Here is a 15,184-nt window from a genome sequence, read left to right as displayed (position 1 = left end):
ACTGCACTCCAGCCTGGGGGACAGAGTGAGTGAGACTCTGTCTCAAAAAATAAATAAATAAATACACACATACATACACACCTATCTCTTTGTAAGTTAAATTTGGAAGAGACTCTCATGTGAGAGATTTAGGTACATCCCTGCCTCACATATGTTTGGGGAACATACACTATTAATAAAATGCATTCTCATTATTATGTTAATATAGGTTAAGAGATTACACATGTAAATAATTTCTGTTGGATTCTAACCTTACAGGATAATCTAAAGTTCTGAATAAATCATTCTCAGATCCACACACTTCATTAGTATTCTTAGCCCTAAAGGTTTTTACAAAGTGGAAGTGTGCGTTTTTGAAAGAAACTATTAGTTCTTAACAAATAACATTCTTTTATTTTTGACATGCCAAATATAGCATTTTGTAAATGGGTTCACTAATCCTTTTAAATTTCAATACCTAGAGAAGCATTTAGATTCAGAATGTGAAGTGCCAATCATTCAGACAGAACACATATTCCTCTAAGGAATTGCCTCAAGAATAAAAGAAAAATTCTCTCATTAATTTATAAATTGTCCAGGGTGCAGCATGCAACAGGATCACACTAGGTCTGTCTGGAGCTGGGGTCCCAAGAGTCAAACCCATTTTCATTCCTAGTGTAGGCAGGTACAGAGGCTTGGCAGAGCTGAGCCCAAGAGGTCAGAGGAGGCAGGGTGTCTCAGTCTAGGAGGGCAGGCAAAGAACAGAGAAAATTCTTTAATTTGAGCATTTTTTTTTCTTTCTTGCTACTTTCCTACTTGGTCTTAAATTTATCTTCTCTTGAAAAATAAAGTATTCATTGGTTTAAGCATTTCACTGCGCTGGATGAGAGAGGGAGACGTGGACCTTTGGCTTGCAGAGCTTATGTGGTCCAGTGTGTGTGAGGGCATCTCAGGCAATTGGAATGCAGTCTCAAAAGTGCCCTCCCAGGGAAAGGACATTGTGCTTTGAGAGCACCGAGGAGGGGTCCCTAACCTAATTTCAAATTTGTGTAGGAAGAGGCTGGGACCAAGTTAAGCTTCCTAGAGGAAGTTATCAGGCTGAGAAATGAAGGCAATAAAACTGAGCTCAGCAACGAGAGTGAGGAAGGCAATTCTTTCAATATTTGAAGGCAACTAACATGTTTCACCCCCATTTCTGCCGTCCTTCATGTGGGAGGGTTCCCATAACTTTTGTCAGCACAATCTCCTGAGCAAATCTACTTGTTGATTGACATTGCTCTTAAAATAGGGATTTCACATTAGAAGGGAATAATCCAGATGCAATGGAAATAGCCTTTGTCATAGTAAAGTTTTGCTACCTTTTTTGGATATTGTTTCTTAAAAGATACTAAAATTATTGTGACATATTGCTTGTTCATTTTGAGCTTATGGTAAACTAAAACAAAATAGATTTTTTTCCAACTGAAATTAATGTTTGTTCAAGTCCCTCCCATCATATAGAAGATTTCACATATCCTTGTTAAATGTCACATTACTGGTTTCAATCATCATTTACGTCTATAAAGATAGTTTTGAATCTTGGTTGTGTCATTTGAGGTATTTGCCATCTATCCTAGCTTGTGTCAGCTGCAAGTTTTACGAGCATTTACATTAAAAGGTGCTTAATAAGATTCCTGTATCTTCATCCTACTAGCAACTTCTTTCTGGAGCTTCCTTGACAGGTTGACAAGAATAATTTTCCATACCTTTATGTATTCAGCCAGGTATAAATCTACTCACATATTTTTCCAAACCACATTTCCTCATAGGATCCAGTAATATAAAGAACTTGGCCAAATGTCTTGCTGAAATCAATTTACATAGTTTCTTTGATAGTCTCCACGTTTTCCAATGTAGTAAACCATTTAAAAATGATTTTACTAAATAAATCACTGTGGTTTCTAATGGACACCTTTTAAACTTTATAACACTCTGTTAAAAATCACTCCTAAAACGTTGTTGGGTGTCAGCACCCATCTTCCTGACCTGTGGTTTCTGAATTGTGTTATTTCTGCCCATCTGGAACAACCCATTTGCCATCTCCAGTCTTCTGGCAGCTCTTCTGTCCACCAAGATTTTTGGAGGGTTACTGAGGTGGTGTGGTCCCTGGATGGCACTTCTCACGCTGGATTGCAATGGACAGGTGATTCCTCCGTGCCCCCATCTTCCTCCTGTCTTCCAGCTGGGATTTCCCTGTTGGGAAAATAAGGGCCACAAAATCCACTCCTGGGGTTGTGGTGAGAATTTAATGAGTTAACTTACGATAAGGAATTGCATCAGTGTCTAGACCAGGGCAAAATCTCAGCAGTGGTCAGCCATTGATTCTTGGATAGCTATGTCCGAAACACTGGTGGGCATAGCTGTAAAGGAATTGGAAAATTTTTGCTGTCTATTAATTAATTTTGCCTAAATTCCCTGAGACTTCCATCTAGTCATGTTTCTTCCTTGAAAACAAATTTTCGATTTGTGATATAAAGGCTATACTCACCTCTACTCACTACCTTTCAGATGATCAAATACAGCAATAGAAAAGGTTTTGAAACCCACAAATACGGTTTGGGCAGTAAGTACCTTGTGGCCTTGCCGTGGAGGAATCCAAACTCATGAATTCATTCATGTTTAAGCACGTGACTGCTTCAAGAAAAATATTTTGATAAACATCATTTCTGTGTACAGAAAATACACAGCTAGGTTAGCTGTGTATTTTAACCTAAAAGTTAAACAGTTAGGTTTAACTTTTTTTTTTTTTTTGTTTGTTTTTTTTTTTTTTTTTTGGTAAAATCAATCTGGTAATTCACTAACCAGGTCAGACATCTTAATGATGTGGCTTTTTTTTTTTTTTTTTTTTTTTTTTTTTTTTTGACAGTCTTGCTTTGTCGCCAGGCTGGAGTGCAGTGGCGTGTTCTCAGCTCACTGCAACCTCTGCCTCTCATGTCCAAGCGACTCTCCTGCCTCAACCTCCTGAGTAGCTGGGACTACAAGCACGTGCCATCATGCCCAGCTAATTTTTGTATTTTCAGAGACGGGATTTCACCATGTTGGCCAGGATGGTCTTGATCTCTTGACCTTGTGATTTGCCCACCTCGGCCTGTCAGTGTGCTGGGATTACAGGCATGAGCCACTGTGCCCGGCCTGATGTGGCATTTTTAAGATAGTTATGAAATGGAAAACATGGATTTTTCTTGGAACTACTTTAGTCACAGATTTTTCTGTATTTATTTATTACAGTTGAAATATTTGAAATATCCAGTTGTTAAATTTTCAAAAAATATATCCACTTAATAAACAAAAGATGTATTTAAATCATCTATCAAGTAAATAGTAACCATGCTTTAAAATACATTTTATTAACCTAAGAGTATCCTTTGCCATTTTCTGTTCGGTGGTTTCTGCTAGAGTTGGTCCATTTGACAAAATTGTTTGGCACTCTGTTCCAGCAGAGAGGATAGCACATATAGAGAAGATCTCAATGCAGAGATGGCTTGGGTGAGGTTTAGTTTAAGAGTAAGGCTGTGTTTAAAATGCAAGAAGACTCCAGCCATTCACAGGTGTAATAAATACAAATGCAGCATGGGGAGATGCACTCCTAATTCATCACCACTGTCCTAGTCTGGTTTAACCAGATTATTATTGGGAGAATTCAGTGCAATGTGTATGAAAGCCAGGCAGGTAGTTGAGGCTCAATCTGTTACAGTCATTACCACTTACTGCTTTTAAGACCTCTCTCTAGCTAGTTCCGCAAGAAAGACACAGCTAAATAGACTAGGTAACCAAAAAGCATAAGAAAGGAAAAACAAACTCTCCTAAAAAACTAGCACCTAGGACATTATGAACAAGATATTTGAAAATGGATGAAATCCCTTGTGATTCCTGCCTCTTTAGGCCAGGAATTGAGTCCAGGAGTTGGAGCTGAAAATTGGAGGGTGTCTTTGTCCAGAATTTGAGAAAAATGAAGCCAGCATTGCCGCCAGAGTTTCTGCCTGGGCATGCTGTCCTGGTGCGGCCTGTGGGCACTGCATTGCCAGATGTCAGTGTGTCTTGGGTGAGCTTCGCTGGGTCCTCATGTGGCTCCATAAACCAGGCCTGTGGCCAGCACTTCAAGCACGTTTCGTTCCAGTGCTGTCTTGCTTGTCTACCATGCTTTAGCTGGGGCTGGAACCCAGGTTCTGTCTTGAGGTGGTTCTAATGCTACCCTGTGCCACTGTCTAGCAGGGTCGGTTAGTGGCACTCAGTCGCTTTTGTGTTTACCTCTAGTTTCTTGGCTGTTTTCCAACTGCCAACTGTTGCCAGTTGTGCAAACCACTGATGGGCACAGAATTCTTCCTGCCAGACACCTACTATTTTCTGCTTGGCAATCAACAGTCTGGGATTGAAGCTACTTCAAAAAGAGAAAGTAGGTTGGGAAGATATAAGTGCTTGTGTACGTGTTTTGTCCAGCTTAAAAACAGACAGACAGATAGACAGAAGAACATAGCCCTAGCCCTCCCACTTTCATTTTGCCTTTAGAAGAATTCCTGGTGTAGTGAAGCCGAGTCAAAGCTCCAAACAGAAAGTTAATGATAACCAAAAGACAATATTCCAAAGAAACTTTGTAAATAGGGCATGCCTCTGACATTTTTTTGTTTATCCTAAATTCATCCCCCTTTCTTACCTTGCAAACCGATTGCTGCCTTTATTTGGGAAATCACCTTTCTCTACAGTTTAGGAAATGTGTAAACATTAATATTTAAAAGAAAAAATGGTAAGACCTTGATATCCTAGATAAAGAAGTAAAAAAAGGAGAGACTTTAAATCTGCCTAGAATGGATAGAATGACATTCAGTATTGTGGCTGGCAAAATAATGCAACCCCCACCCCAACCACGAAGTCCATATCCTCATCCCTAGAGTCTGTGAATATGTGTTATTTTACGTGGAAAAAGGAATGAAAGTTGCAGACAACTTTAACTGGGATCATCAGTGTAATCATCCTGGATTATTGGAGTGGTCCCATGTGATCACAGGGGTCTTTAAACGTGGGGGAGAGGGTAGGAGTGTTGGAGTGAAGTGACAAGAGAAAGACACCCCCTACCCCCACCTTTGTGGGCTCTGAGGATGCCGGAAGGGCCATGAACCTACGAATGCAGGTAGCCTCCAGGAGCTCAAAAAGGCAAGGAAGCACATTCTTTCCTAAAGCTTCCAGAAAGGAATGCAGCCCCAAAGACACATTGATTTTAGCCCAGGAAGAGCTGATCTTACTTAAAACAGTAAGATCATCAATGTGTGTCGCATTAAGTCCCTAAGTTTGTGGTAACTTTGACAGCAACCACCTCCTGACACGTCCACCGTCTTGCACATGTGTTCTCAGCACCGGTTTTTGTTTCCTTCTTCAAATGCACTGCATGGTACCCACCAAAAAGCCAATGCCTGCTTCCCGTCTGTACATCACTGCCCTTTCCTTCCTTCCAGCCTCTGTTTAAACATCACCTTCTCAGTGAGACTCTCCTTGACCACCCAATCTAGAACATGCTGTTTCTCCAACCCATGACATTTGCTTCCTGTCCCCTGTTCTTTTACTTAATAGCTTCTATGAAAAAAAAAAAAAACAAACCTCAGGACCCCAAACTCACTATGCCAAGGGAAAAGTTAAGCTTGGAAACTGAGTCATGCAAAACTCCCTCCCGCTTTGTTCCTAAATACATAGCTGTGAAGACAGCGGGCCGCAGAGATCCCCAGGGGCCTCCCTCCCAATTTGCTCCCAAGGAAATTCCTTGTGGACCCCAAGATCTCTACCCTAAAGCAGAGTTCCACTGAATTTCACCCTGACAATATCAATTAACAGCATATCTTCACAGACGTGGGTCAAAGACAGGACTAGAAGCCGTCCTCTGCTCACTTGAGACAAATGCCTGTTTGGCGGCCTCCTCTTCTTGAGGTTTTCTTCATCTTATGTAGAAATGCAGCTTCACCGAGTGCAAGATGAATGCCTCTACCCCCACTTTCACATGTAAAGCGTGGATTTAGTGAATGCTGATCAAAACCTCAAAAGAATGTGCCTGCTTCTCCCTTTTATCTACCCTCCCTGGTTTTTTCTTTCCCCTTTCCTCTCCGGCCCACTTTTTCTTCTTTACGTTGAAGCTTCAAAATCCTCTTTGAAAAAAGTGATACAACATAAGAAATAATTTTTAGGCAGATAGTAAGGGTAAAGGTTCTCTGTGGAAATTTCCCTGTAATAAAGAACAACCCCCTGAACCATCTCTTTTCCAACGGAAAAGGCAGCTTAAAGGGCGGAGCCAGCAAGCTTTGATATGCACATGCAGGCCATTAGAAACTGGGTTCACTCAGTATGGCAATTCCCACTGTCTTCTCCTTGTCACCGGGTGTACCAAGTGTCTTGGTCACCCCCAGATAATACCATGCGTTAAAGCCGTATCAAAAGCACAGGTCACAGATCCTACTGAGGTTTATGTCCCTTTTTCCTAGGCACATCTTCAAACTTGGCAAAATAAATCTCTAAATTGATAGAGAACTTGTCTCAGTTATTTTCTATGGTTTTACACTTGCATTAAGCGTTTTAAATTATGTCATTGTTTTCTTGTTTATTATCTATCTTCCTCAACTGACTGAGGAACTCATGGGGTGGAACCATATCTGTTGTGTGTTCTGATGTGTACCCATGACCAGTATGGCATCTGGCTCACAGTCATGCACAGTTATTTGTTAATTAAAAAAAAAAATCAATGCATTTACATCAATTATCTTTCTGAGCTACTGATTTTATAGTATTTATCTACCAGTGACTTTCTGTTTAATTATTATAATATTAAAAATACTTAGGATAAGATAGAAACATTTTCCTCCCATGCTAATTTAAAAATATTTTTTGCTATTATATGTGTGCTTTTTTCACATCTTGATAATTCCTCTATCATATTCTCTAAATATATATTGCTATTTTGATTAGTATGAAAATTAATATATACATTAATTTTTGAAGTAATTCTTATCCTTCCAGTATGTTGCACTTTCATTAGGTATCACAGTATGTTTCTATTTTTATTCAAATATTATTTTAATCTCTCAGTAGAGTTCTATACTTAAAAAATGTTCCTGATGACTAATTTATTTTTTGTTAGGATCATTCAAAGGTATTTTATTTTTAAGTTGTTATTGTAAATTAATTATTTTAACAATTATATGTTGAATTGTTTATTGCCAATACATAAGAAAGGATTTTTACCTATTTTCCTGGTTTAAGTTGCATAACTGAACTTTTTTGTATATTCTGAGTGTATTTTTAATACATTTTGTAGAATTGTTGGGAGGATTGAATGACATAAGTATATATAAAATGGTTAAATTAGCATATTTTACACAGTATCAGCCTCAATAGACACTTCTTTTTTTTCCTTTCCTTGTCCCCCTCCCCTCTTCCTTGTTAAGATGCAGAATGTGTGCCTGTGTGTAGAGTGGTCACTTATCCCCCTTGTTCTGATCATTCTAGTTCTTGTCGTTTCAGGTGTTGTTACATGGGCTGGAACATCAAGAGGTATTTTAAATAATAGTGCTTTTTCATTATAGCCAGTCTAACGAAGCATCTTCCAATTTCTGGTTTCCCAAGAGGTTTTTTCAGGAGTAGATTTTTAATTTTATCATATTTTCCTAAATGTCTTAATCTTTGAATATGATTCATTATATTTATGTATTTCCTAATGTCCTATTGCACTTATGCTTTTTCATAGTCACGGGGTAATACTTTTAAATATTATATCGACCTAGGTTTGCAAGTATTTTATTTAGAGTCTTTGCATATATCACATAAATAAAAGAGAGAACTATAGACTCATTTTCCTTTCTGTCAATTTTAGGTTTTAGTGTTAGAGTAATGGTAGCTTCATAAAATGAATAGGGATACCTTGAATCTCTTTCAGTGCTCTAAAATCAATCTCTGTGCATGTGTGTGTGTGTGTGTGTGTGTTTGGGTGTGTGTCTTTTTGTCTCTCTTACACTTTGGTAAATGACTTGATTATATATCGATGCGACTTAAGACTTACCTTATTTTGTTGAATCTAAGATACCATCACTGTTAAAATACATCATTGTTTATGTACTAGTGAGAAGGAAGAAAAATGCTACCTAACAAACTGTGACTAAAATAAATCTTACCAGTTAGAATTCCATTTTATAGTTATTAAAATCTATTTGGATCTCTTAAGAGACAGCTTTTTAAAATCATATATTAGTTTTGTTTCGTGTGTGTATACATATGAATAAAACACAAGTAGAATAAATCCAAAGTTTTCCTAAATATTTTTCACATTGAGTTCTATGCTTCTGAATCTCTTAGACTCCAGATCATTATTTGTACAGATAATACCACCATCAAGAACAGTGATGAGGCAGATGAACGTATACCCCACCATTGTGTCAGGATGTCTCTTCCTGGTGGGTGAAACCATTCTGCAGGTTGTGCTTTGCATACACGGGCAACAGCAGCCCATTGCTGACTGCCTCCAGTCCTCCCGACAGCGATTTCAGCTGCATCCCCACTTCAGAGGTGTCAAAGTTGGGAAAAGTTTGTGTCTTAATATAAAATAAAGTATGGTGTCTGATTCCTCTTATTACCTCACCCTCCACATTCAAGCAATTAGCAAGTGCTTTTAATTCTAAATCAAACCATTTATTTTTTGTATTTGTTAGAGCTTCTCATCTCTGTCCATTCGCACTGCCACCCCCTTGGTCTAGGTCACATAGATTTTCATCTGGATGGCAAAACAATCCTTCAAGTGCCTTCTTTCTAACCTCCAGCACCCTAAGGCCCCACCTTCATGTGGCAGCCCAGTTTCCCTAAACCTCTTACTGCGGCCCTCAAGTCACTGTGGCTCTTGCTTCCTCCCTTGCTGTAGATGCCATACTTCATTTCCTCAGAGATGCCAAGCTTCTTCCAGCTCTTGTCTATCCATGCGTTTCTCTTCCATTTCTGACATCAGTAGCATATTCCCATCCTCAGGTGTCAGCATACATGTCATGTTTTCGGAGACATTTTCCTGACTCTCGTCCTCATTTTCTATACCCTGGCTCTTGTTACAGTCTATTTCCAAGTGTACTGCAAGAATAGATTGTGGGTGGTGTGTTCTCATCCTGTGCCCCTTGAGGATCTCCTCCTCTTGTCTTGTCTCATGAATGTCAACTCGGCAGAGGCAGAGGACTGAGGCTCAGAGGTTCTCTCCAGCCTCATCTTCTAAGGCATCAGCCCTCAAACATCTGGCATCAGGGACTGATTTTGTGGTGGATGGTGGGGGGATGGTTTTGGGATGAAACTGTTCCACCTTAGATCATCAGGCATTAGTTAGAGTCTTGTAAGGAGCTCACAGCCTAGTTCCCTTGCACGCTCAGTTCACAACACAGTTCGTGCTCCTGTGAGAGTTGAATGCCCCAGCTGATCTAACAAGAGGTGAAACTCAGGCGGTAATGCTCACTTGCCTGCCTTTCACCTCCTGCTGTGCGACCCAGTTCCTAACAGGCCATTGACCAATACCAGTCTGTGGCCCAGAGGTTGAGGACTCCTGATCTGAGGGGTGTGGCTCTTTGTGACAAAGCAAGGTCTCATTCCAACCCTGTTGCATGGTACTGGACCTGTGAAAATTGTGGAATAATGAATAATTCTGGCCCTCAGCACACAACTTGGTCTGCATGTTCTTGATCAATTTAATGGATTTTAGAGAAATGCATCATCCCCAGCTTCTGTAAAGGCATCTGTGTCTATGACTTAGTCCTGAGACCTAGCCAGGCCATGGTTCATTTGACCAGGACTGGGAACTGGCTCTAAGATTCTTCAGTCCATTGGCCGGTCAATGACTAATTAAAATACCTTCCTGAGAAAGTTGCTGGAAAGAGATGGAGACAAGAGAATTACTCTGTAGTGGTAATTTGAGTGGAAATTAACATGGAATTACTATCAGTCAAGGAAGCATGAATGCATAGTGAAAGCCAGGAGAGGAACAGGATGGGAAAGAGGGGGAGATCTGTCGGGGAAGGGGGATAAGAACACCTTTATCTTTGAAGAGAAGGAAGGAGACAGAGAGGGAAATAAAGAGAGAGAGGAAAGGGGAGTAGGAGAGAGGAGGCAGAGAAGGGGAAACTAGGAAACCAGGAGGCACCTCCTGGATCACGGACATTGATTCCCTTACGTCCTTCTTCCCATCCCAATTATCAGCAACTCCTTACAGTTCTTTCCCAAATAACATACAGCACATGTATGAAAATGTGTGTGAGCGTATGTCTGCATCTGTACCTCCCTCTTCTCTTGGTGTACTGGACTTCATGTCTTGGAGATCTGTGCATGCTTTGACCCATTCTTTCTCTGGGCTCAGCTTGGGGGCCTTTCAGGGTCAGGAGGTGCACAATGCCCAGGCCCACCATGCTCTCAGGCCTGTTCCATGAGTCCTCTGATGAGGACCCCACTGGCTCAGAGAACCAGCCAAGAGATGAATTGAATTGCCCCTCAGAAATCTCTCTTTACAACTAATAGCTTCTTGAATCATCCACAGAGCCCCTCTCCTCTCTGTTCCTGCCCACAGGAACCCACCTTAAGAACAGAGTGCCTCTCGCTCCAGCCCTAGCCCACGGGGAAAAGCGGCTTCTAAATATGGATAGACACACAAGGGCAATGACACACAAGGAAGTGAGTGGGCTGCAAAGCCTTCGATGCCTACGGCGTAGGGCCCCTCTGGAAGGGTAGCTGTCCTGCCTCGGGCTGGTGTGTGGATACTGCTTGTGAGCTAAAGGCAGCTCTGGAGGGTGGACATAGTGTCTGTTTGTCTTTCATATGGGAAAGCCAGCACTGCTCACTCATTTTACTCTTTCTTTCATCCATTTTCATTTTCACTGGAGTTAATGGAAATTTCTCTAATTAAGATAGCAGATTAACTCAGGTTAAGAGCTGGCTTTTGTTTTGCACTTATTTGTTTTGTGAATGTGCATTTAGTTTTCATCTTTTTATGCACTCTCATAACTGCTTTACAGGCATGTTGGAAGAGCTACAGTGAGTACTCCCAAAATCATATCAATTTAGACCAAGACCCCAAAGTGTCCTAACGTCCCCCCTTACAGGATCTGGCAAACTATGTCCTCTAGAATCCAAGTTAGACCAAGGAACCAGTTCACAATTCTGTGTGTTCATTTCACAACTTTGGAGCCATTTTAAAAGTCTGTACACATTTTTCAATAAGCTTCATTTATTAGAAATATCAAATGCTGTTTTAAAGAGTTTCTCTTTTTTGCTTGTTTCATGTAAACCAAACACAATTCATTCTGTAACATAAGTGCTCCTTTCTGTTCTTCACAGACGTTACAGAGCATATCTCAAGTTCCAAAATCTTGCATAGTGTCTAAGCCAAAATGGCACTGGTCATAGTTAAGCATGTCAGGAAGACTTTAGTCAAGTCTACCGCAAGAGAGCAGAAAGGCTGGAGTTCAAACTGAACTCAGCTCCACTGAAACAAGTGACTGGAGAGGTGCAGAGCTGGCAAGGGGCATCTTAGGCCAACTGTGTTTGCCCCTTGGCCTTACCTAAAGGAAAATCAAATTTTCTCATTTCTTTCAGACAAGAAGTAGTTTTACAACTTAGAGGAAGGTGCCCACTACAGTTAGTTCCTACCCTCCCACAGAAGTGAGGAGAGAGAGTTCTGTCCCCTGCTGATTACGTTTTAAAGCCATGCTTCCAGATCATCCAGAAAGACCATCCTGGGTTGTAAAACTGGCAGGAGGCTTTGAAAAAGATTTACATTGTCAAGGGGCAAGACAATGAAGAGCCTTTAACATGAGGAATTGAAGGAAGGCTCTAAGAAGAGGGAGGTCAGGGCCTCAAGTTGGGAAGAAACCTGCCTATAGTGAAGTCAAATTGAGGGGAGCATCAGGGCCGTCTTGCTCAACAGGAAGTCATCCAACACAAGGGCAGCTAGAGGGTGATGAGTTTCCTACCTACTGGTGTGTGTTTGTGAGGGTGTGTATATGTGCTTTCCATTTGAACCATGAGAGCCACAGTGGCGTGTCTCAACTTACAGGACAATGAGGAGGAGACTCCTGACCACTAGCAAAGCCCACTGCTGCCTGCATGCACTTTCTCCAGCTGGCACCGTCCAGGGCAGTTTGTGTTGAGGCATCAGGTGACAAGGCTTCCTGCAGGAGAAAAGAGCGGGGATGTCACAGAGATGCTTTGGGTACACAAACTGAGTCCTGAGTCAGCAGTGGCCTAGGGCCATCCCTCAGGGTGGGGAGAGGTGAGCTGGCCAGTGAGGGGCCGGGGTGCCAGCTTCTCCCTGGGGCCAGGAGCTTCTGTGTCTGCCAGTTGCTCCAGTCTGCTCAGATATGCGATGCTGTAGTGTTTTAAATCAGACAAACATCTAGAGGTGGGCGCAGAGCATCTCCCCATTTCACTGTGGAGCTGGAAGAGAGTCAACGGTGGTGGCCCCCCTTACAGAAAGGGCTGCCTGGAAATAATCCGGCAGGAAATCCACGAAGTTTACTAGGTCTGTCACAACCAATAAGGCATTTTTCCCCTTTGTCTGTTTTCTGGGCTATCTCAAACATCTTTCTGAGAATAAATAGCCCTTATCTGTAATAAGATCTGACAGGCCATTAATGCATAGAGAGTGTGATATCAGTGGGGAAGAACAGGTGTGTGGGTGACAAGCGTTTCTTGATCCTAAAGCCGATTTCTTTGTGCAAACCAGCCTCCTTCCATCCACACAAAGGCGGTCGTTTCTCAGCAAGTACAGGAGAGCTGTGTCCATCTGGCAGAGGGATCTGTAAGAGAATTGGCTGCAGGACAAAGGTGGCCTTGGGTCACCACACAGAGAAAATCGCCCTGCACTACATAGAGGCTGTTCCCCTGGATCCGAGGGAGGCCGGCCCTGGGAGACTGGGGTGTGCTGCTGTAGCGGCTCCTTTGGGTTGAGGCAGGAGTGATGGGACACTGCCCTGGTCTGCTTGTGCCGTTGTCCGGGTCGCCTGCTGCTCTTTGGGACGAGTTTGCCCTCGTGCCTTCTTCTTACAGAGTGATGTGACCTCTCTGGTAGTACCAGATCCCAGTGCCAGCTGCCTTGATAGCTGGGTGGAGACCTCACTGTCTGCATGAGCAACTTTGGGTTTCCCAGGGCTGCTCTGCTCACCCGAATGGTCTCCTGGGCATTAAGAACAGATTTCCCGGATCTACTCTTTTGTAGATTTCTAAGCTTGTGCATATAGCCAAGGGGTCCCTTTCTGAACAGTCCAGGAGGAGGAACCTTTGCTAATGCTTCAGAAAACAAAGTTTAGGCAAAGCATGGTGGCTCATGCCTGTAATCCCAGCATGGTGAAACCCCATCTCTACTAAAAATACAAAAATTAGCCCAGCATGGTGGGGTGTGCCTGTAATCTCAGCTACTTGGGAGGCTGAGACACAAGAATCTCTTGAACCCGGGAGGCGGAGGTTGCGGTGAGGTGAGATCACACCACCGCACTTTAGCATGGGCAGCAGAGCGAGACTCTGTCTCAAAAAAAAAGACAACAAAAAAGTTTAGTTTTCTGATGTCTTGTACAAGATGGTGATTCCTGTTTATTCTTCTACATCTAATTTAAATCACACTTCCTGCTTGACGCTTGAGATATTAATTTATATTTTGGCATTAATCACAGCATGTCTTCTATTATATGTGAGTATCTGTGTGTTTCCTCTAAATTCTGGACTTACAGAAGTTAGGAAATGTGTCTTATTTTTCTTTGTAACCATTAAAACAGTGACTGCATAATGAATAAGCATTGGATTGTTGTTCAACTGAATTTACAATCTCTCTGTCTTTGAAGGGAGTAATAATGGTAGCAATATTCCTTATAGAACCCTCTTCAAATATTAATATTTCCACATTGGCTATTGTCAATACTGCATCCATTTAGTTATTTTTCTAAAGCCCAGGTGTTCCTTGTGAAGCTTGCAGGGCAGGAGTGGATAAGCTCATCCATGGCACATTAATCCCCAGTATCATTTAAAAAATATGTAATAGCAGTAGCTAATATTTTTAAAAAAGGGTGCTATCAAAAGTGGATTTCACCATGGCAACATTGTAGGCACTGATGCCAGTTAAGATGGTGTTGCTATCATCCAGTGAGAGATGGCAGTGGCCTGAGCCGGGATGGTGGCAGTTGGGGGTGGGGTAGGTGTGCTTAGCTGGTGGGAAAAAATCCATAGGATTTGTCCCTGGATTAGCTGGGGACAGTGGTGGTGAGGAAGTAAGTCCCTGCACCCCGCCCCCCCCACCAGGCCTCAGAAACACTGAAGTTGTTTCTGAATGAAGTGACCTGGATGGAAGGGAGGGCCATTGACTAAGACATGCCACACTGGAGGAGAAAATTTTGTAGGAGATATTTGGGTTTGGACATGATTTAAAGGCACCTGTGAGACATCCCAGTGGACGAGGCTGCTCTCTTTGGGTGTGCATCTGGGAACTCTGGGACAGAACTTGGCTAGGAGAGGGAGGGATGCATCAGTTACCAGCGTCCACAGAAAGAAGAGCCCCTTTGAGGAACGTCCAGTTACGTGTAGAAGGTTTCATTCACTGGTCAACCGAGAAATAACAAAAATGAGCAGCCAGGCACAGTGACTCATGCCTGTAATCCCAGCACTTTGAGAGGCCAAAGTGGGTGGATCACTTAAGGTCAGGAGTTCGAGACCAGCCTGGCCAATATGGTGAAACCCCATCTCTACTAAAAATACAAAAATTAGCTGGGCGTGGTGGCACATGCCTGTAGTCCCAGCTACTCAGGAAGCTAAGACAGAATTGCTTGAACCTGGGAGGCAGAGGTTGCAGTGAACTGAGATTGAGCCGCTGCACTGCAGCCTGGGTGACAGAGCCAGACTCTGTCTCAAATACACACACACACACACACACAACACCAAAATGAACATCATTTATTAAGATTTAATAAAACTAATTTTGTACATTTAAGAGGCTTCATTAATTCCAAGATCAAGGTCTTCCCACATATTTGTTATAAAAACGTCTTGGCAAAATACAAACCTTGTATTCCTATTTTGGCTTTCTCTTTTTATAAGAAGGGCTCACAATCAGAGACTCATAATCAGTGCCACCTGCAGCAGGCTGTCCCTCTTCATGAGGTCAATGACAGCCTGATTGCTGCCTCCCAACCCT

Source organism: Chlorocebus sabaeus, chromosome 18 (genome assembly GCF_047675955.1).
Source record: "Chlorocebus sabaeus isolate Y175 chromosome 18, mChlSab1.0.hap1, whole genome shotgun sequence".
NCBI classification, from domain to species: domain Eukaryota; kingdom Metazoa; phylum Chordata; class Mammalia; order Primates; family Cercopithecidae; genus Chlorocebus; species Chlorocebus sabaeus.
The sequence above is the reverse complement of the archived record's forward strand: the minus strand, read 5'-3'. Positions refer to the sequence as shown.